Source organism: Nomascus leucogenys, chromosome 18 (genome assembly GCF_006542625.1).
Source record: "Nomascus leucogenys isolate Asia chromosome 18, Asia_NLE_v1, whole genome shotgun sequence".
Classification (NCBI taxonomy): domain Eukaryota; kingdom Metazoa; phylum Chordata; class Mammalia; order Primates; family Hylobatidae; genus Nomascus; species Nomascus leucogenys.
This window is the reverse complement of record NC_044398.1, coordinates 36972612-36996782: the sequence shown is the minus strand read 5'-3', so window position 1 is coordinate 36996782 and position 24171 is coordinate 36972612.

Here is a 24171-nt window from a genome sequence, read left to right as displayed (position 1 = left end):
TCCTGTCTTTTGTCATGGTTATGTCTATGATGAACATAACCATGGTGACGGGTCCTGGGCTTCTCTAGGATTTCTGAAGGAACCGCATTTAGCTCAGCCAGTGGAGCTCAGAAGGAGGAGAACATCCCAGAGAAAACTAGACAGGAAGCAGACTGAGCACCCAGAGTGGCCTTATCTCAGAACACTTTGCTCCAGCAGCCTTAGCGACCTGTCCTTCAGTTTGTACTTGAATGCCTGCTAAGATGGGGAACCCACTGCCTCCTAAAATTTTCTGTTCCATTAGGAGTCTCTGTTGGGCAGCTCTTCTTAATACTAAGCTGAAATATAAGCCCCTTCGAATTATTTGTGGGATGAAGTGAAGTGAATAGATAAGTACTAAGTTGAATCTTTCTTATTTGTATCCACTGTGTATGTTGTACCCCACCTTCTACCCCAATCTTTACAGAAGAAATCCAAGAGAGTAAAATAGAAGGACGAGTATTTGCCTGTAACTATCTGTGTCAGGGGTTCTCTGGTGAGGTGCCAGAGCACCCAGGACCAGCACACAGGACACAGTCATACACTGAGATGGAGGACAAGGTACAGCATGCTGTGAGGACAGCATAAAGAGGCCAGGAGTAAGTCAATGGGTACCACGTCTACTGTAATATGTGAGGACTATACCTCAAGACTGTGAATCCAGTGGGACATGGAAAGATTTTATCCACACACTGCTGCATTGCTGAAGAATAATGAAGTGGACATGGGAGAAACAGGTGTAGAATGTAATTCCTTTCCATGTTTGAGGCACACTTTCAGTATTCATATCACACAGGGCTTTGGAGACCACTGTAGAGACGTTGCTCTCGCTTTGTAGGAATGGAAGCCATTGGCGAGTCTTGGGCATAAAAAGTGATGTGATCAGGTTACACTGTGAGAGGATTACTCTGGATGCTGTGAGAAGAACTGGTTTAGGGAGCAAAGTGGGATCAGGAACTAGAAGTCGGCTACAATGATCCAGGCAAGAATTGAGGCAGCTTAGACCATGCCGACCTGGGCCATCTTCAGCTGCACGAGTCTGTGAAGGCACATCTGTCTAGCTAAGCACATTGTCACTTGCATGCAGAGTTCTTTTTTTTTTTTTTTTTTTTTTTTTGAGACGGAGTCTCGCTCTGTCGCCCAGGCTGGAGTGCAGTGGCGCGATCTCGGCTCACTGCAAGCTCCGCCTCCCAGGCTCACGCCATTCTCCTGCCTCAGCCTCTCCGACTAGCTGGGACTACAGGCGCCCGCCACCACGCCCGGCTAATTTTTTTTGTATTTTTAGTAGAGACGGGTTTCACCGTGGTCTCGATCTCCTGACCTCGTGATCCGCCCACCTCGGCCTCCCAAAGTGCTGGGATTACAAGCGTGAGCCACCGCGCCCGGCCGCAGAGTTCTTATAAGGAGCAAGGCATATTAGTCAGGGTTGTCCAGAGAAACACAACTATATATATATATATATATGTATGTGTGTGTGTGTATATATGTATATTATATATATGTGTGCGTGTGTGTGTGTATATATATATAGAGAGAGAGAGAAAGAGAGAGAGAGAGAGAGAGAGTGTCTTATGATATGAAAGGGGCTCACACCATTATGAAGACTGAGAAGTCCCAGGATCTGCAGTTGGCAAATTGGAGTCCCAGGAGAGCTGGTGGTGTAGTTTCAGTTTGAAATCAAAGGCCTGAGAACCAAGGGACTGAATGTAGCTCCAGTCCAAAGGCCAGTAGGCTCAAGATCTAGGAAGAGCTGATGTTTCTGTTGAACTCCAAAGGAGAGGACCTATTCTCAGCTCAGGGCAGTCAGGGAAAAGGAGTTCCCTCTTACACTCGGGAGGGTCAGTCTTTCTGTTGTATTCAGTTCTTCAAATGTTTGGATGGGGTCCACCCGCAATAGGGAGGGCAATCTACTTTAATCAGTCTACCCATTCAAATGCTAATGTCATCCAGAAATATCCAGAATACTTTTTGACCAAATATCTGGGCACCCTGTGGCCCAGTCAAGTTGACACATAAAATTAACCATCACAGAAGGTGAGAAAGGATATCGGCTAGGTGGCTGCAGCATCTGCCACAGCTCCTGTGTGCCTCTGGTTCCAGATTTGATTCTTTTTCTACCAAAAGGAATTAAGACTCTTGGTCCCAAATCTCAGGACAGAAAAAATATTGAGTATGGACAATCTCAATGCTAGAAAACAAGACTGTTTTAAAAATGACAGTAAGTCGCTGTTGAAAGGACAAAGGTATCAGTTTGAAGGGTCCCATCAACCAAGCAGAGTATGAAAAATAAAATAGTACTCAAGGTTAGCTGAAACAAGTTGATTTTGTGAAAGATCATGGATTTACAACAATATTTGAAAAAGCAAAGTTAATATAATGTGTGCAAAAGAATGCACATGTTAGGATTTGTTTAGTTTTATTGCTTTAATAAATAGAAAAGTACTTATGTTTGTATTTACATTTTTCTATTGAGCATATATCCATTTACAAAGTGTAGAGTTATCTTTCTCACTATCTCTGTGCATAAGAAAGAATAAACACAAGGAACTATAAATAAACTAAAATACCCCCCCGCAAACATGCGTAGTATAGGGAGTCAAGCAATTGATTGCTCTTGTGATCCTACACAGCAACCAATTAAACAGAGAATTTCACAGTGTTTTAAGATGATTAATTAGCTAAACATTGCACACACTCCATCTCTCATCTCTTAGTAGATGGAACCTCAAGATGACCCCACTAATTATAATGTAATATTGATGAGGCATGCATAAGTTTCCAATTAATATTTATAGACTAGGCTAATTCATCATAATGACAGGACAATAGTTTAGGTACTGCCAGCCAGCCATAAGAAACTTTTTACAATACATCATTTCTGGGAAAGACACCAAGTTTTAAAAAATTAAATCTTTGAATTTAGCTTTTGAAAGGCAGAGGCTTAAAAGTCCAAATGTAACAAATAGAACTTTATTATCAAAAGGCACTCAATCAGGGGTTTGGTTTGGATCACTTTAAACAAACAGACTTATCCTGGACCAAAATCTGCAACTTCTTCTCTCCTGAAATGGTATGCACCTGGTTTGGGATCTGCTGTGATTATTAGTATCTCATAGAATTACTGAAGCCCTACGTGAGTGTAAAAAATGAAACTTTTTGAATGATATACAAATAAAAATCATTTAAACACAGAGAATTCATAATTTTGTAACCACATTTACACATTATCAGTGTGATTTTATTTATGTTTATGTCTTAAAATGACTACTAGTCAGGATAGTGTAGGTAAAATTCCAATGACTTGATACAATGAAGGTTTATTTCTTTTTTGTGCTTCATATCTATCTTAGTTCAGCAAAGGGCTCTCTGCTCCACCAGGTCACTCAGGAACCCAGGCTGACAGGGGCTCCACAGCCTAGCAGTTGCCTCATCCAGAAAATGCAGCCTGTTCAGTCACTCAATGTGATGGTTTTAAAATTTTGTTCACAAATTATTTTATACTTCCCTCAAAAACTGGAGACTGATCTTCTTCCCCATAAGTGTGGACTGTTCTTAGTCACTTGCCTTTGATGAATAGAATAGGTCAGAAGTAACAACCTGTGTTTTCCAAGACCGGTCATAGAAGGCACTGTGACTTGTGCCTTATTCTATCTTGGATAACTCATTCCTGGGGAAGCCAGCTACCATGTTTGAGGCTACTCAATGAGTCCTAGGAGAGGTCCATGTGATATGGAGTGGAGGCCTCTTTCCAACAGCCAGTGAGGAACTGAGGCCTTGCACCAACAGCATGTAAGTGAGCAGTCATACAAGCAAATCCTCTGGCTCCGCTCTGGAGATAACTGCAGCCCAGGGTACATTTGGGCTGTAACCTCAGGAGAGACCATGGAGCCAGAACCACCAAATGAAGCCATTTCTGAATTCCTGACCCACAGAAACTGTGAAATAACAAATGTCTGTTGTCTTACACTCCTAAGTTTTAGGGCAATTTGTTACGTAGCTAAAAACAACCAATACCATGAGACAGAGGAAAAGACCACTGGAAGGTCTTGTTCTAGCAGTTTAGTGGTTTAGCCAGAAGAGGCACATTTCATTTCTGCTGTCAGCCCTTCAGCCAGAATTGGCCAAGGAGTTATATCAGATTGCTAGGGGCCACAGGCTCCTCCCCTGCACTCAGGCAGAGAGGAGACCTAGATTGGGCAGCTACTCAGAAGAGATTCAGATATTTAACCACTGTTACAAAGCATGTAAGACATTAAAGAGAATCTCATATATTTGATCTGCATTTTTTATTAAGTGGAAAGTTTGATCAAATAGATTTGTAATGATGTATAAACATTAGGAAATGTTTAATTTATTGTATTCATAATTGTGAAAGATTATATTAGAAATATATGATTAGAGGAAATATTATCATCATTTAAAAATATTTATTATTACAATCTTAATATTCATAAACTTCCTATCAAATCCAAGATGTACAAATATAACCATTCTTCTTGTGCAAAAGCCTTTCGAATGTTAAAAAAATCTATCAGCCTAGTAAAGAGGTAGATGGACAGATGTTGTCCTGGTGAGCATAAAGAAGCAAAGGGTGGACTCCAAAAGACAAGACAAGATACTCCTTCATAGACAGATTCTAAATGAAGCCATTACATTGAAAATGGTGGCATACCTGGTAAGGGTGAGCCAACAGGGGTTCACCAAGAACAAGCCGTGACAAACCAATCCCATTTCCTCTTTGGGAAGGCTTTACTATTAGTAAAATTTTAGCAGAACACATTCAAATACTATTTTTTTAATCTTGTGCTATGTGACATATTAATTTATAGCTAAAAATGATACTCAAGGAGCATCAGCCTGGTTAGAGATACTAAGATGTGTGTCCCACTTATCCGTAACTGTTGCTCTTCTGTCTCACCAGATCCCTGCCCAGCCCATCTAGTCTCTTCTCTGATCCAACAGGAAACTCACATATCCTCTGTTCTCAAAGCACAGAGCCAGGGTAGGTTAAACTGTGTTGCAGTGACAATTTAACCTACCCCTAAGTAGACTGCATAACACAAAACCAGTCAACACCACCTGGGATGGGGAAAAATTAATCTACTGGATCATCAAATCATCATTCAAAATGATCTTGTTAGATTGGGAAATGGTCTAGTAGACATTTAAATAAAGATGACTCAAGCCTGTGGCTCAAGCCTGTAATCCCAGCACTTTGGGAGGTCAAGGCAGGCAGATCACGAGGTCAGGAGATAGAGACCATTCTGGCTAACACGGTGAAACCCTGTCTCTACTAAAAATACAAAAAATTAGCCGGGCGTGGTGGTGGGCGCCTGTAATCCCAGCTACTCAGGGGCTGAGGCAGGAGAATGGCGGGAACACGGGAGGCAGAGCTTGCAGTGAGCCGAGATCTCACCACTGCACTCCAGCCTGGGCGACAGAGGAAGACTCAGCCTCAAAAAAAAAAAAGAAAGAAAGAAAGCATGTTACTCAGAGCCCTTAGCTAATGGACAGGGCTACTATGTCTTTTCACCCATTTACTTCACAGCTTGCTTCAAAGGCCAGTAGAGGAGCCAGAAGCATCTTCCTCCTTCTCTGCAGTCTAAGCATAAGTGGCCAGGCCAAGGGCTTATCTTCTGTAGGCAGGCCTGGCCATCTTCTAATGTGTATGTGTGTGTGTTCCAGTTTCTTTACCTTCAAATGAGTGAGTTAAGTCAGCCTTGCATTAGTTCCCAGTTGTCTTCAATATAGGATGCAGAGAGCTGCGGTCACCCTTCAGCCTCAAAAATTCAAGGTGAATTCTCTATTCCAGTTTAAATCAAAGAGGCCTGCCTTTTGTCAATCTTGGGATGCGTGCCCAACCATTAATCAGCCTGTCACTTTTATTTACATCTCTTTTTGCCTATAAGCCATGGGACAGAACTTTGGAAGGGAAGAGGGGGTCAGTTTTAGACTTCAAATCCCAATAGCTCCAGTTGGAATATAAGCCCAGAGTGTGATGTGGTTGCTGGGAAAAGTAATGCTATCTTAGGTGACACTGCTAGAATCGTGCAATGCCTCGAACAAGATCAGTGATAACACTTTATCTGACAACCATCAGACCAAGAGGTTCTGAATACCACACTAAAAGGAGGTGACATACAGAGTGGTGATCAAGACAGGGAGAAATTGGAGGTCATGTGAGGGGTGGTGGAGGGAACTGAGGCTATGGAACCAAGCAAGGAGGAGATGAAATGGAAAATGCCAATGGCCTCAGGCATTTGAAGGGGCATGGGACAATGGGTGTGGATAGAGCCAGTTTTATTAAGCATAGAGAATTGGACTTGAGAACTGGCCCTGCCAGGAAGGTAGACAGGATCAGAACATGGAGGAATTTTACAAAGAGCTGTCTCAACATGGAATTTTCTGGCTCATAAGATAGTGAGACTCCATTGTGAAAGTGTCCAAAGAGAGGCTTGATAATCATTTGTTAGGATTAATGTCAAGGTTCTTGACTTAGGATAAACTGGACTAATGGCCTCCAAGTTTCTTCCTCACCAAGACTCCATAATCCTGAATCCGGCTAACACAAATGTAATAGCTCAGAGGTTAGCCAGATGGAACTCTTTAGCAAATGAAGAGAGCTTTGGTCTGTATGATCAAAAGAGTTAATGTTCACCAATATTTAGTACTCTGCTACTTTCAGTTACACAGAGAATCATAAGGTATTCCTTGAATTTAGGTATGGCTAAGTAAATAGTTCTCACCAAAGAAACATGAATAGAAATAGTGCCACTCCTAGGCCCAAGCAATTAACTACAGCTGCTTGACCCTCCACCTCTTTCTTCATCCGCACCAGTTTGGGATTGCTTAGTGTTGAAATGGAAAGGCCAAAAGAAGGAAACAAACTGACTTGCTAAATATGGAGGAAAATTGCCTAGAGAATTACCCAGATCTGCAGTCGACTTTATGAGACCAAGATATCAACTTCTTGTGGTAAGCCACAAAGAGTTTGAGGTGTTTTGTTACTGCAGCACAATTTAGCCTACCCTAGCTGCTATGCTGTGAGAACAAAGGGCATGTTAATTTCCTGTTGGGCCATGGAAGAGACTAGAGAAGATGAGCAGGGCTCTGAAGAGACAGATAAAAGGAGAGTCAGATCCCTGGGTCTGCCTATTTTCCTGGAGGCTTGGAACACTGTACATATTTCTCCAGTTCCCAGAGGCCATGACTAGGTCTCCTTCCCTGTTAAATGGGCAATACCTTACACAAAAGTTTGGGAACCAAGAAGGTCACAGATCGTGAAATGAAGTTAAACTAGGCTGCTAGAGTTGCCACCTTGGCTCTGTGCAAAGATCAAAGACTCTCTTTGGTGAGAAAAATCCACCCCCATTGTGCCTGCCAACATATTACATCTGGATCTACACATTATCTGCTAATTTTATAAACGACTTCCTTCCCAGAAATCCAAACTAGCCTTATTTTATAGATGTGGAACTGCGGTCTCCTAGTTTCTGGATGAGCTTACACTGGGCCCTTTGGGCTTCCATCTTCTCACTAGGCCATGCTATGAAGATTGCACAATGGACCTATTGCTTCAAAGGAGAGTCACACAACACTCCCCAGCCACTGTGTTGACAGCCCTGGGCTGGAGGAAAGACAGCAGTCTTCACAGAGGTCACTTTACGGCTGGGCTCACCCTTCACCCCAAGACAGCTTTGATGACTGTGAGGTTTCCACAAACACAGAATGAATGAGGAAGAAGGTGGTTAGGTTTTCAGTGTGATCCACGTGGACGAGAGGTGAAGGATGGAACATCTGTAGCATCAAGGTTTTTTTAGCTCCTTGACTTTACATGGCTGTCAGTTTCCCCTTAATGTATAGGTTTAAAATAGTTGTATATTTTCTTGCTTTTTATCACTTTTCATCAAGTAATGAAGATTTGAAGGTGTAAGCCACTTACGGCTTAATTTACTAATGCAATTCGGTAGTGAACAAGTGCAGGAAGCAGCCTGCCTGCCTTCAAATTCCAATTCTTTCCTTTCTGCTTTCTAGCTGTGTGGTTTCAGGCAAGTTACTTAGCCGCTCTGTGCTTTGGTTTCCTCATCAGTTAAATGGGTGTAATAATAATAATATCTATCTCATAAGGCTATGGTGGGATAACATGTATTAATATATGTGATACATTTGGAAGTGTACTTGGCATAGGAAAATTTCAAGAAGTAGTAGCTATGTTTTATTAAGTTCTTGACTGGCAGCCAACCAAATTCCAGGAACTGGGGACACCTGCTGTGCGCTCAAGCCTAGGCTAAGCACTGTTGGGGAGTTTTAAAATAAGGTAATTAACAGGTCACTCTGAAAAGTCCTAAAATCTATCAGGAACCAAAACAAAAACAGACTAAGCAAAACTCTGAGGCATATTAGTAAGAAAGAAGTTAAGAACGGGCAGTACATAGGAAGCTGGCAGTGTCTGCACCAGTCACGGTGTCACATGATCACCTCAAACCCCAGGGATGCTGGGAAATTGTTCTAAATGGCCAATGCGATGACAGCAGCATCAGCAGGCAGTTTCTGCTTCCAGCTCTAAGTGTTACTCTTTCTTCCTTATCTCTTCACTCTCCCCCTCCCAGAAAACAAGAGTGTGTTTCCATCTTGCAACCATTTAGGAAAGGCCACAAGAATTTCAGATCATGGTTCTGACAGTCCTGAGCCTCTGAACCAGATCCCAGGCACATGAGGAAAGATAACAATATCCACCCTGTAATAGTAATATGTTTAGCTACTCTTGAATGCATTGCATTATTTGTGCCAAAACAGACTCTAACTAATATGGTAATCATGGCTTCTGTGAAAATGGACAAATGTTTCAAAAGTGAAGAAAAAGGAAACTGAGGATACTGGAAACTATAAGGCAGTCACAAACCTGGTAATACCTCTCTCCCTCCATCCGTTCCAAAACTACTTCCAGAGTGTGGAACTTGTGCACAATATGGGCAACTTCATATAAACGGATCATGCTGATATTTCAACCTATTCTCTTGGAAGCCAAAATAATTAAAGGATGTATCTACATATGATGATAATAGATGACAGATAGATAGATATAAATAAATAAGCTAATCAAGAAGCAGCAAATATATCTATATATTTATTTATTTAAAGCAAGAAGAAGGGACTATGAAAAGAGAACAATCTTAGAACAATAAAGACTTCCTAGAGATATAATTGCCAGGATAGCAAGTCATTAGACATTCTAGAAAATAGAGAATTCTCACACAATATGAAGCAAAAGAAAAACCAAAATATACATCCAAAATTGAATGAATTGAAGTTTCAGAAAGGGACAATGGAGAAGCTGTAGGGGAGAAAATTGACAAATAAATAATAAACATAAAAAATGAAAAAAGAAACTCAAAAAGGAAAAAAAGGCAAGTGGCCAATGCACAGATTAGGTTATAAAAGAAATGTAAGTTATACTGACCATGAGATGTTGGTTTTATACATCAAACTGGCAAAATTTAAAAAGAATAACATCTGATATAGTTTAAGTTGTAGGTAAACACAATTTCAAGGACTATTGGTAAGGGTTAGTACCGGTACAATATTTCTGAAGGACACTGTAAAAATCTGTAGGATAATATGTATTCATTTTAATGTGGCAATTCTACTTCTGGGCACTTCATTAGGAAATTACTGGGTGATCATACCAATGTGTACATATCTGAAGGTTTATGAAATGATATTTTTAGTAGCAGAAACTAGAAATGCTGCGTGTTCCTCAGTAAAGAGCCAGGTTTCTAGGGAGAGCTACATCCTACAATGCTACCAAGTAGGTTTCAGCATGGTTCACGGTCATGATTTATCACGTGCCAAATTCAAGTGATGAAATAGTGCATATTGTATTATCCCATTTGGATAAATATATGTCATATTTGATATATTTAATTTAAATGTTTGGAATGATATAGTTTCATTGTGAAGTTGCTATCACAAACTTCTAGAGGTTTATAAGGAATATTTTCTTTTTAGTTTTCAGATTTGTTAGTTATCTTCTTTACAGTTAGCATGCATTACCCATTCAATCAGAAAAAATAAACACAGCTATTTACATTTTGGTGGGGAAAGGAGAATAAGGAATGCCTCTCAATTGCAGCTGTGATGGCACAGACAGCTTGGAGCAGAAGTGCTCATGTTAAAATTGTGAGGCCGGGTAGTTCACCGGATGTCTCCTTAGTGTTAGATCAAGACCAGCCCTTTCAAACCCAAGTCATCATTTTGGAAGCTTTCCTTTCATGTTAACTACAAGCATACTTTATTTATGTGCTCTTTACTTTATTGCGCTTTGCAGGTGTTGCATGCTTTTGCAAATTGAAGGTCTGTGGCAACCCTGGGTCAAGCAAGTCTATCAGTGCCATTCTTCCAACAGTAAGTGCTCGCTTCATGTCTCTGTGTCACATTTTGGTAATTCTCACAATATTTTGAACTTTTTCATAATTATTGCATGTGTTTTGGTGATCTGTGGTCAGTGATCTTTGATGTTACCATTGTAATTGTTTTGAGGCACCAGGAACCATGCCCATACAAGACGGCAAACTCCATTGATAAATGGGTGTGTTCTGACTTCTCCACCAGCTGGCCATTCCACTGTCTCTTTCTTTCTCCTCAGGCTTCCTTATTCCCTGAAACAACAATATTAAAATTAGGCCAATTAATAACCCTACAATGAACTCTAAGTGTTCAGGTGAAAGGAAGAGTCACATTCTCTCACTTTCTTTTTTTTTTTTTTTCTGAGATGGAGTCTAGCTCTGTTGCCCAGGCTGGAGTGCAGTGGCACAATCTCGGCTCACTGCAAGCTCCGCCTCCCGGGTTCACGCCATTCTGCTGCCTCAGCCTCTCCAAGTAGCTGGGACTACAGGCGTCCACCACCATGCCTGGCAAATTTTTTGTATTTTTAGTAGAGACGGGGTTTCACTGTGGTCTCGATCTCCTGACCTCGTGATTCGCCCGCCTCGGCCTCCCAAAGTGCTGGGATTACAAGCGTGAGCCACCGCGCCTGGCCCACACTCTCTCACTTTCAATCAAAAGCTAGAAATGATTAAGCTTACTGAGGAAGGCATGTTGAAAACCAAAATAGGCCAAATGTTAGGTCTCTTGTGCCAAATAGTTAGCCAAGCTGTGAATGCCAAGGAAAAGTTCTTGAAGGAAATTAAAAGTGCTACTCCAGTTAACACATGAATGATAAAAAAGCAAAACAGGCTGATTTCTGATATGGAGAAAGTTTTAGTGGTCTGGACAGAGAATCAAACCAGCCACAACATTCCCTTAAGTCAAAGTGTAACCCAGAGAAAGGCCCAGGTTTTCTTTAATTCTACAAAGTCTGAGAGAGGTGAGGAAGCTGCAAAATAAATGTTTTGAAGCTAGCAGAGGTTGGTTCTTGAGGTTTAAAAGAAGCCATCTTCATAACATAGAGTGCAAGGTAAAGTAGCAAGTGCTGATGGAGAAGCTTCAGCCAGTTATCCAGAAGATCTAGCTAAGATCATCGATGAAGGTGGCTACACTAAACAACAGATTTTTTTTTTTTGAGACAGAGTCTTGCTCTGTCGCCCAGGCTGGAGTGCAGTGGCATGATCTCAGCTCACTGCAACCCCCGCCTCCTGAGTAGCTGGGACTACAGGTGTGAGCCACCATGCCCAGCTAATTTTTGTACTTTTAGCAGAGACGGGGTTTCACCATGTTAGTCAGGCTGGTCTTGAACTCCTGACCTCATGATCCACCCCCCTTGGCCCCCCAGAGTGCTGGGATTACAGACGTGAGTCACTGCACCCAGCCACAACAGATTTTTAATGTACACAAAACAGCCTTCGATTGGAAGATGTCATCTAAAACTTTCATAGGTAGAGAGAAGTCAATGCTTGGCTTCAAAGCTTCAAAGGTCAGACTGACTCTCTTGTTAGGGACTAATGCAGCTGGTGACATGAAATTTAAGACAATGCTCATTGATCATTCCAAAAATATTAAAGCCCTTAAGAATTATGCTAAATCTCTACCTGTGTTCTATATATGGAATAATAAAGTCTAGATGACAGCACATCTATTTACAGCATGCTTTACTGAATATTTAATGTCCACTTTTGAGACCTACTGCTCAGAAAAAAGGTTTCTTTCCAAATATTACTGCTCATTGGCAATGTACCTGGTCACCCAAGAGCTCTGATGGAGGTGTACAAGGAGATGAATGTTATTTTCATGCCTGCTAAAACAACATCCTTTCTGCAGCCCAAGAATCGAGAATTAATTTCAACTTTCAAGTCTTACTACTTAAGAAATACATTTTGTCAGGCCATTGCTTCCATAGATGATTATTACTCTGATAGGTCTGGGGAAAATACATTGAAAACTTTCTGAAAAGATTCATCATCGTAGATGCCACTAAGAGAATTCATCATTCATGAGAGGAGGTCAAAATATCAACATTAATGGGAATTTGGAAGAAGTTGATCCCAAACCTTATGGATAACTTTGAAAGATTCAAGATTTTGGTAGAGAAAGTAATTGCAGATGTGGTGGAAATAGCAAGAGACCTATAATTAGAAGCAGAGCCTGAATACGTGGCTGAATTGCTGATTTTTGGTGATTAAACTCGAAAGAAAGAGGAGTTGCTTATGGATGAGCAAAGAAACCGATTTCTTGAAATGCAATCTACTCCTAGTGAAGTAGCTGTGAACATCATTGGAATGACAACAAAGGATTTAGAATATTACATGAACTGATTTGACAAATCAGGTTTGTGAGGATGGACTTCAAATCTGAAAGTTCTGTGTGCAAGATGCTATCAAACAGCACTGCATGCTACAGAGAAATCTTTCATTGAAAGAAGGCTCAATGGATGCTAAAAACTTCATTGATGTCTTATCTTAAGAAATTCACACAGCCACATCAACCTTCAGCAACCACCAACCTGATCAGTCAGCAGCTGTCAACATCGAGGTAAGACCCTCCACCAGCAAAAAGATACTGACTCATTGAAGGCTCAGATGATTGTTAACATTTTTAGCAGCAAAGTATTTTTAAATTAAGGTATGTTTTTTAGACAGTGCACACTTAGTAGACTACAGTATACTGTAAATTATAACTTTTGTATGTACTGGGACACCAAAAAACCTGTGTGACTTGTGATATAGTTTGGCTGCGTCTCTTCCCAAATGTCATCTTGAATTGTAGCTCCCAAAATCCCCACGTTTCATGTGAGGGACCCTGTGGGAAGTAATTGAATCATGGGGTGGGGGATGGGGTTTTCCCATGCTGTTCTCATGATAGTGAATAATTCTCATGAGATCTGATGGTTTTATAAAGGATAGTTCCCCTGGACACACTGTCTTTCCTGTTGCCATGTAAGATGTGCCTTTGTTCCTCCTTTGCCTTCCACCATGATTGTGAGGCCTCCTCAGCCATGTGGAACTGTGAGTCCATTAAACTTCTTTTTCTTTATAAATTACCCAGTCTTGGGTATTCTTTCATAGCAGTATGAAAATGGATGAATACAACTTGCTTTATTGAGATATTCACTCTACTGCAGTGGTGTGGAACCAAACCTGTAGTATCTCCATGGTGTGCCTATATGTTTGGGTAATGACCCTGTGTAGGTGCAAGTTCAACTCATTCGTTTGCTAAGAGGTACTTTTTATAACAGGTTTATCTTGGGGTGTTCCTCAGGAAGTCACATAACTTAAAGTTAGACATCTTCTGCTAAACTTTGCTAAGCCTTTTATGACAAACATGAGCATTTAGTAACATCTATTTTAAATTTTGCAGCCCAGAATTATTGCTATAATATTAAAATCTTGGGCCTTGAACACATTCTGTCTATTGATAAAATAGATTCCAATTTATGTCTTCATACATTATTCTCCAAAATTTTTTTAGTGCTGTGCAGTTGCTTTTTTTACTGTGTTAGGAACTGGAGCTATGATGGTGTTAAGGTTGAATGGTGTTCACCCAAAATTCATATGTTGATATCTTAACACACAGAACTTCAGAATGTGACCTTATTTGGAGATAGAGACTTTACAGAGGTGTGGTGAGGTAATTAGAATGGGCCCTAATCTAATAGGAGGAGTGATGTCCTTATAAGAAAGGGAAATTTGGAGACAGCCATACAGTTGAGAGAAGGCCATGTGAATATGCCAATGGCGATCCACAGCCAAGGAGAGTGGCCTAGAACCAGCCCTGATGACACTGTGATTTCAGACTTCCAGCCTCCAGAATTTAAAGCCAATACATTTTGTTGTCTAAGCCACTCAGCTTGCAGCACTTTGTTACAGCAGCCCCTGCAGACCAATACAAACAGTGAGCAAGTCAGCAATGGGCTTGGCCCTCCAGAAGCCTCTTGTGCAGTGGAGAGAGGTCAGCCCTGGATGCTGGGCAGGGGTGGGACAGGCAGCATGACCTGCTCTCAGGCTGGTGTCCTGGTTAAGCAGCTGTCCAGCTCTCTGCAGAGCATGGAATCTGGGATTCACTCTGACTAAGCACTTTTTTGTCATCCTTCAAACGAAAAGGCAAGGGAGGCCAGCTTCACTGCAAGTATCAGGGAGTCAAACCTTGAAAACATCATCACCTCACATTTAAAGTTGAGCAAAAATTATTCATTGAGAATTTGGTGAAGGATTAATCCAGAGCAGCATGGACCTCGTTCAAAGAGCCCCTCCCGTGGAGCTCTTTTCATGAAAGTGTGCTTCCTGCTTAAAGTGCAGACATGTGGAAAGCAAACTCAAAGGCAGCTGGGAAACCCACCGTTGCTAACTCTGTGAGGATATTGGTGAAGGACGCTGTCCCTGGCCCTACACAGTGACAGGGCTGTGGGTCTCAAGTATCAGCAGCATAAAGTGCAGTATGCAGTCGTTACAGTTTGTTTATATCAAGGACACTGTAATTCATGTCACAGGATCCTGTTTTCCTTTTCTGGTGGGTTGCTTGGAGTCCCAGAAACACTTTAAGATCCCTTTGTGTGTGGGCTCTTATAAAGCATATTTCATGCCTCATCTTACTATTTCTACTCTCTTAGCCCCACTGACTCTTTTTTAACGCATACCAATTTTCATAAGCCCCCTCCAATAATTATTTATATGAAGAGGAGCATGAATATTTGAAATTAAATAGGTAATTTAATTAACTCTAGCAGCCACCCAAAGATACTTTATTCAGTTATTTGTTTTAAAATGAATTAACACCTTGGAAAATATTTTTATTATATTTATTTATATTTAATATTTATTTTTATTTATTTTATTTAGTGTTTATACTTAATGTCTATATTTAACGTTCAGGAAAAAAAAAGCCCAGGATGGACTTCTCTTTCCAGAAATATCCCCACTAGCTTTTGACGCAGAGCAAAAACTAGGAGTGGCTCCAGGTGCCTCCGAGAGCAGACTATGGACCCAGGAAGCAGAGCAAGGCTCTGGTCAAGGGCTTTCCTGAGCCCAAAGCAGGGTCGTCTGGCAAAGTGTTCTCACCCCTAGACCCAAAAGTTTCATCTCATTATAACATTAAGCTCTTTAAAGTTCAGGATCTTGTCATCTAAGTCAGGCACAGAGACCTAAAAACTGAAAAAAGAAATTATTTGCCCCTCATTCCTAATTCAGAATACAATCATGAGACAGAGACAGAAGAATAACTAAATAGACACTTCCACCCAGAAGGGGATGAAAGGGAGGTACATTACAACTACTGAAATCTACCTGGGCTCCAGCAGAACCTCCTGCTCTGGGATAAGAGAATGTCCCTGATTAGAAACTGGTTCTGTTCCCTGGAGCTGACGCCATAATTCATTGTCCTCAAAAGCTTTGGGATCCACTATTTGATATCTTAATTTTTCTATAAGAAATGGCCATGTTTGCAGTCGAGTAGCAAGTTTCATGATCTCAGTCCCTGCCACAGCAGTGAGGTCCCTTAGATCTGCTGAGACAAATGAAATAACAGATACAATACAAATTATTATTTTTTCTTTTTTCTTTTCTTTCTCTTTCCCTCTCTTTCTTTCTTTCTTTCTTTCTTTCTTTCTTTCTTTCTTTCTTTCTTTCTTTCTTTCTTTCATTCTTTCTTTTTTTATTTTTGGTGAGGCCTTACTCTGTTGCCAAAGCTGGAGTGCAGTGGCACAATCTCAGTTCATGGCAGCCTCCCCCTCCCAGGTTCAAATGATTCTCATGCCTCAGCCTCCCAAGTAGCTGGGATTACAGGCGTCTGCCACCAAGCGTGTGTATTTTTTGTATTTTTAGTAGAGACAGGTTGGCCATTTGGCCAGGCTGGTCTCAAACTCCTAACCTCAGGTGATCTGACCACCTCAGCCTCCCAGAGTGCTGGAATTACAGGTGTGAGCCACCACTTCCAGCCACAAATAATATATTTTTAAATATAATGCTTGGCTGGCACAGAAGTTAGAAATCCACAGAATAGTTTGAAAATATCAGGGGTCAATCCAGGTTCTGTGAGACTGTAAATGTACAAAATATGCCTTGTTAACAAAAAGAATACCAAATTTTAAAAAGCAAAATTAGGCTCAGTGGATTAGAAAGAGCTCATGTAAATGAAGCATCCTGAAAAACTCATATTTCATTAGCTTCACAGTACATCCACTTGTGGAAAGCAATAAACCTTGAAATGAAGTATATCAAGTATATCAGTTGAGATGACAGTAGATATTGATAAGCTTTAGACATTCTTAAACGCGCATACTGAAATAGCTAAGATAATCACTAATAGAATAGACAATTGTATTTGTAAAACAAGTAGAGGGATAATAGTGGAATCTGATTTTAAAGCACTCCATCCAAAATAAGGCACAAAAGGAAAGGACAAAAAAAAATGCTATGAACTAGTAACAAAGAGATGTCATGAACAATGTCATAGCAATAAATGACGAGAAAGATACATATCTAAAAAATTCCTTACTAAAATTATTTCAAGAAGATGTAGGAGGCCTCATTAGTTGCTAAAATTCTTTCACAAAGGAAACCCCAGACCCCAGGGGCCTTACAGTTGATTTCTATCAAACATCAAAGATCAAATAGTTTTATCTTACCCACACTCTTCCAAAGAATAGAAAAAGTGAAAGCATCATCCTAACTCATTTTATGAGGCTATCATATGTCTGATACTAAGAATAGATGAGTAACTGCAAGAAAGTAAAGCTACAGATTAAGTTTCTTTATAAATAAAAGTGAAAACATCTAAATAAAACTGCCATAAAGAACACACAAAGGAAAATGTATAAAGAATCATACATCATAATCACGTTGAGATTATCCCAGGAATAAAAGTTGTTTAATTTTGAAAATCAATTAGTGTAACACATCACATCAACAGATCAAAGGCACAAAGTCCATGCTCAGGTTTACAGATGCAGAGATCTGTTTGACAAAACTCAACATCCACTCATGACTTAAAACAAAACAAAACTTGTAACAAAACAAGAATGGGAGGAACTTCCTTAACTTACTAAAGAGCACCTAACAAAACCTACAGCAAATCACATGTAAAGATGTTTACGACATTCCCTTTAAGATCATAAAAATGGCAAGAATGCCTGCTTTTCTCTTTCCTGCTCAATAATGTATTAAAGGGCTTAACCAGTGCAGTAAGAAGAAAAAAGAAATACAAGAGAGATTGGAAAGCAATAAACAAAGCGTCATTATTTGTAGATGTTAAGATTTTCTATATAGAAAACCCCAAAGAAACCACAGATAATTTTTTAGAACTAAGAGACAAATTTACTAGTTGAATTTTTTAAATTCAAAACAAGAAAGTCACACTGCATTTCTGAACATCAGCAACTTGAATTTACAAAATATGATTTTTTAAAGTTCGATGCTGTTTGAAAATGGCACAGAAAAGCAACAAGTGATGAAGACATTATTCAGGATGACAGTCACTTGCAGGGAGTAGGTGCAGTATAACTGAGGAAGGGGACATTATGGGTTTCTAGTACATTTGGAAAGGTCTGTTTCTTAAGCTGGGTGGTAGATTCATGATGTCTATTGGATTTTTCTTGTTTCAGCTGTACATATACTCTTTTTGGGCTCTTTTTATATTAGATTATTTTGCAATTCTTATTATTAAAAACAGTTTCAATTCTTTTTATGTATTTTATTGTTTGAAATTATTTTATGCTATTTTTAAAAAGCAGAGCACCATATCTCTGGTATTATTACCATGATGTTAAAATATGTATATACAGTGGGAAGTGGCAGGGAGTACAAATGACAAATTAAGAAGCTGGAAGGATTTAAGTTGGACGATGACATAAAAAATCAGTAGGGCTTAAATTCCATGTTAAAGAATTTTTACTCTGTTCTAAAGCAATAACTATATACTCCATCAGGAAACAGTATGTGTTCACACAATCAAGGGATTAGGTGTATGGCACCTGTGTTTTAGGACGGTAATTGGCATAATGCTGGGATGACCATTTTGGAATTTTAGAAATGGCTTTCTCTGCAGCTTGAAATTCTCTGGTGACTTTCCAGTAGCTAAAGCCTCCTCTCTTTGGCTTCCCCAAACTTTTCAAGTGTAAAGTGTCAGGGCCCCTCCGTTGTGAGGTGTCCTGTCACATGGACTCAGCCAGAGCTCCCCTGTGTTCTATGGAAAAGGCAAACGAGATGAAGTGGACCTAAAAGGGCAACACTTGTTTTGTAGCCTACAGCACGCAGGGACCGAGCCTGTGCCAACACCATCCCCAACATAGATGAGCTCTGACCTTTAGGATGCTTGCAGCCACGTGGCTCTAGCTAGTCCCTCTGTCCCTGCCTCTGCCCTGAGTCTGGCCTTCTTGGCAGCTCCTTCTTTTCTCTGCCCTGCACTTGCTCTGTGAATGGTCCCCTGGTTTTGTCCCCTAGCATTGTATCTCAGACACAGTTCTCACTCCCCCTCCATCCTGATCCTGCCTGGCCATCCTTCTTTCTGGAAGAAGCTCAAACCCTTGGTCCCCAGACCGGGGCCACTGTTGTAACCACCATTCCCTGACCAGGCCTGCTCAAGCCTATCTGTGGTCTCAGCTCCCCCATCATTAAGATAAAGGCTTTGATTCTGATTAGTATTTGCTTAGCTCCTTAGATCAGAGTGGAAATAGGTATTCTCAGGGTTTGGCCTTGATTGGAAAAACTGTGGGTTGTAACCATTAGTGGATTATGAAATCATTTTGGTGGGCCATAACCAGGGTTATTTTAAAGAAATAGAATAGAATAGCAAAGATCAAATGGTCTCCCACATTGTAAAGGTAATGTATTAGCCCGTTTTGTTGCTGCTGACAAAAACATACCTGAGACTGGGAAGAAAAAGAGGTTTAACTGGACTTATAGTTCCACATGGCCAGGGAAGCCTCAGAATCATGGTGGGAAGTAAAAGGCAATCCTTACATGGCAGCAGCAAGAAAAAATGATGAGGAAGCAAAAGCGGAAACCCCTGATAAACCCATCAGATCTTGTGACTTATTCACTATCACAGGAATAGCACCGGAAAGACCAGCCCCATGATTCAATTACCTCCCCCTGGTTCCCTCCCACAACACGTGGGACTTCTGGGAGATACAATTCAAGTTGAGATTTGGGTGGGGGCACAGCCAAACCATATCAGGTAAGTACTGTTTTGTTCTGTTTTTTAACTCACATCTCATCTCATTATTATTATTATTGTTATCATTATTATTATTGTTTTTGAGACAGGGTCTCCCTTGGTCTCCCAGGCTTTGGTCCAGTGGCACGATCTTGACTTGCTGCAACCTCTGTCTCCCAGGTTCAGGCGATTGTCCTGCCTCAGCCTCCCAAGTAGCTGGGATTACAAGCATGCACCACCACACCTGGCTAATTTTTATATGTTTAGTAGAGAGGGTTTCACCATGTTGGCCAGGCTGATCTCAAACTTCTGACCTCAGGTGATCCACCTGCCTCGATCTCCAAAAGTGCTGGGATTACAGGCATGAGCCACCACACCCGGCCTTTGTTAGTTATCTTTATGTACTGAGTGTTGAGATTGTTATGAGCTGGGTTGTACCCCCTCCAAATTCATAGTGGAAACCCTGCCTCCCAGAACCTCAGAATGGGACTGTATTTGGAGGCAGGTCTTTAAAGAGGTGATGAAGTTAAAATGAGGTCCTTAGAGTGGATGCTAATCAATATGACTGGTGTCCTTATAAGAAGAGGAGATTGGGACACAGACATGGACACACAGAGGAAAGACCATGTGAGGACAGTGAGAAAATGGGATCTACAAGCCAAGCAGAGAGGCTTTGGGAAAAAACCAACTCTGCTGGCACCTTGATCTTGGACTTCTCATTTCCAGAACTGGGATAATTAATTTTTTGTTGTTTTCAGCAAGCAAGTCTGTGGCAGTTTGTTATGGCAGCCCTAGCTGACTAATACAGACATATAATATAATTCTTATGGGGTGAATTCAGTCGAAAACATTAGATATTCACTGGCTGGCCTTTCAAATTTTAGACCTCATTAACGGTTGAAAAAAGCAAAGTCCTATTCTGCAGTTTGTAAGGGAAGCTCTCTTGGGGATATTTGGAACTTAACAACATTTCCTATGATGCAGTGCTCTCATGCAGTGGGTCCCCAAGCAAAATCAAGCTTCAAAGATCTAGAGCTACAGTTCTCATCATGAAGACAGAGAAACACAAGCATGTGGGAACCAGCCACAGGATCCACAGACCAAACAGCACATTGCAGAAAAGGGTTAAAAAAGAACTGGACATGTGAAATGTCCAGGGCCAGGCCCTGGGTCTCCCTAACACTGGATCCCTTGTGCGATGAGATAACATGAGTGAGGTAGTGGATGTTTCTGGATCCTGCTCCACCTCTTTCCATCAATCCACACTGAGCACCATCCCAACATAAATGGAGGCGAGCCCAGCTGCATTAGAGCAGGCCCTGCTCTTGGCTGGGGTGACGGCACGCTCACCACACAGTATTCCAAAGGTGAGTCCGTAAACTCTGTCCCCAGAGCGCCATTTGATGATGACCTCACCTTGGAAGGTCTATTTTGAGTATCCAAGAGTCTCCCTCCCACAGTCGTTGTATAACCTCCAGCGCTTGCTGCTAAAGAGTTTTCTGTCTCCAAAAATAATCTCCAAATGATGGTTAACATGACCCTGGCATAATTCATCCTCTACAAATAAGTGAAAGGGAGCCAATGCCCAACTCCTGGCACAGCCACAGAGCGGGTGTTGGAAGTGGAGGTGGCCATGACTTCAATCCTTGGCAGAGGGCTGCAGATTGGATGGGGAGCCAGGCGAGAGGCAAGAACACCATACCCAAGATGCCTGGCATGGGCATTTCCTTCTGGCCGGGGCCAGGGAACAGTTTGAGGCTCCTCCACTATCCCACATAGAGCTTTGAGTGTCTGTCAGCTGAACTGGCCACCCTACCATCCCTGAATGTCACCACGACTTTACTTTTTAAAGAGCTTCTTAATGGGTAGCTGAGCACCAGGTTGCAGTCACCACATTGTATTCCCTGACCCTTAATTCTGAGAATAGCATCTCTCATGTCCAACTTAGTCCTATCATTGACCACAGAGAGATACCAAGTATCATTGGGCATGCTTCTATCCTAGATATAGTCTTATTGGAGGATCATTTTTAGGAGTAGAACTGCAGTACCTTGTGCAAAGAGAGCGATGTTGTGGGCCGCTGGCTTTCTTCACATGTTCCTTCTCCTACTCATTCAGGGTCTGGTTTATCCGAAATATTTGAGCCTGCAAAGAGCCGGAGGATGGACGAGGTTACTGAACATCTTCAGTGTCTCATAAATCTCTGCAACAGTCCTGGAAGTGATCATTAGTATACCCACTTTGCAGACAAGGAGACTGAGTCCTGGAGGTCAAATAACTTGCCCTAGGTCACCACACTGTGAAGGGGACAAATCTTCACAGTTTACTTGTTGGCCATGGTCTAGGACCTTGGCATTCTCCCTCATGCTGAAGCTGGAAAAGAGAATCAGTTCAGAGGGAGACAGGAATGATGGGGGCTAGCCCAGTGATGACTGAAGGTGCCAAGAAAGCTTCCAGGGCAGCCCAAAGGCAGGCCCTGGAGATGGTTCAGAGCCAACCTCAGGTTCAAAAACCTCTGAACTGAAGTACATTCTGACTTTAAAGGATCGATCCTTCCTTAGACTTTGGAGACATTGGCCCATGAGGGAGGCAGAGCCATGTGCTGGAAAGCTCAGGGTCTGGGGTCAGGTCCAGCTTCATGATTTACTAGCTGGGAGACTCTGGGCATGTTGCTGGACCCCTCTGTGCATGGGAGGATCCATCTCCTCATGCGGAAAATGAACATGGTGTTCTCTATCCGTCACCGTTCTTGAGCAGCCCCTGCCTTGTGCTGGGCCACTCTTGTTCCTCATGCCACCCGTGTAGACAGTGGCATACGCACACTGAGCTGCTCACTCACCGCTCACTGCACTTGGAGGTGCTGAAGCCAAATGGAAAATGTGGGCTTTCGCCACAGAGCTTTCCTTGTTTGAGTGAACTGAATCTTTATTTTCTTTTACAAGCAAAGAGCTTTTCATTAATTTGTGCCAGACCATTTAATATATTCTACAGTGTTCTTGTTTCACTTAATTTTCTGGATTTCCAAGAAAGCTTTAGGATTTGGTTTGGTGAGAGGCCTTGAAGGGACTCAAAGAAATAAGAAAAATTAGAAACAATACATTCACAACAAGACTTCAGTTTAAGGATTTCATCAAGAAATAAGTACAATGAGATGTATCTGGGGGTTTTCCTCAGAAGTCACGATCTTGGTTTTTTTCTAGACAATATAAGATTGATAAGAGCCGAAGCCAGAAATTCAATCATAAAAAAAACACTTTTCTGTTTGTTATATTATAAATCATTAATCAGCAGTTAAAGCCCTGGATAGCAGGGAAAGAGATGCTTTTGAAGAAACTTTCACTGTAACCCACTTAAAAGCCACCTGGGAATGCTGCAACCCGGTGGGAAGGGTGTTTGCACTGAGAGCCAAGCTCATGTTTCTGAATCAGGTGAGAGTATTGATGCACTGGGAGCTCTGGTGATTTGCCTGAGGTTCAGAGATAGTGAGAGGATCTAGCAGACCCAGCAGATTCCAAAAACCTTCATTGCAGAGAGGGAGGGAGAAAGATCAGAAGAAACCAATGGGATCCTGCTGGGGTCGGGGGAGGGGCAGAGGGGACTTGGCTTTCCTATGGTAGGCATCTCCCAGGGCTGCCATCTCCCAGGGCTGCTTCCAAGATTACAGTGACAGAGCACAGCACAGAGAAGAGCTTTCCTGCACCACACTCACTGGGGGCAGGGCAGCGGGCTCTGAGACCAGACCCTGCAGCAAGCTTCTGTCGTCTCTGAGCATTGGTTTCCTCAGCCACAAAATGGGACTAAGAATAGACCCTGTCTTAGAGGAGCCGTGTTAAGATCTGACACTTGCTGGGTGACCCATCAGAGATAAAAATCCACACATGTGATTAGTAATATGATGCCCATTGAGAATGTTAGCATGCAACACAAATAAATATCATTGTTATCATTTGCATGAAGTAGGTGTATATGCTGGAGCAGCTGTACTTAAGTCCAGAAATAAGAAGACAATTGATCTGAGGACTCAGGAGAGGGCATGGCTGCTGCGTAGATGGTGCCTTCTGTCGCTTGGCATAGGGAAGCCAAGCCAAAGCCTGTGTCTTGGGTAGCACAGGAGCTCTCAGGATGGCTTGAAATCTCCCACCTGGCCTGGGCCTGTTCACCTTCCCCTCCAGGTAGGGTTATCAGATAAATTAAAGAAATACATAATTAAATTAGAATTTCAGAGATGTAACAAATACTTTTTTAACATAAGTATATCTTAGGCAATATTTATGATACACTTATACTAAACATTTATTTGTCATTTATCCAAAATTCAAATGCAACGAACATTCTATCTTTTTATTTGCTAAATGTAGAAACCCTTCCTCCAGTTGGCCACTTATCACTTAATTGACTTGTTATGACATTTTTGTTATAATTTATTTTCTGATTATGAAAATAATGCACTCTTATTACAGAAAATCTTTAAAAATACTAATAAATAAGAAAGAAATAATAACTCATATGTAATACCAGTAACTGATAATTGAAAGGCTGCAGTATTTGAAAATACTTAAAAATTGTGGCCTA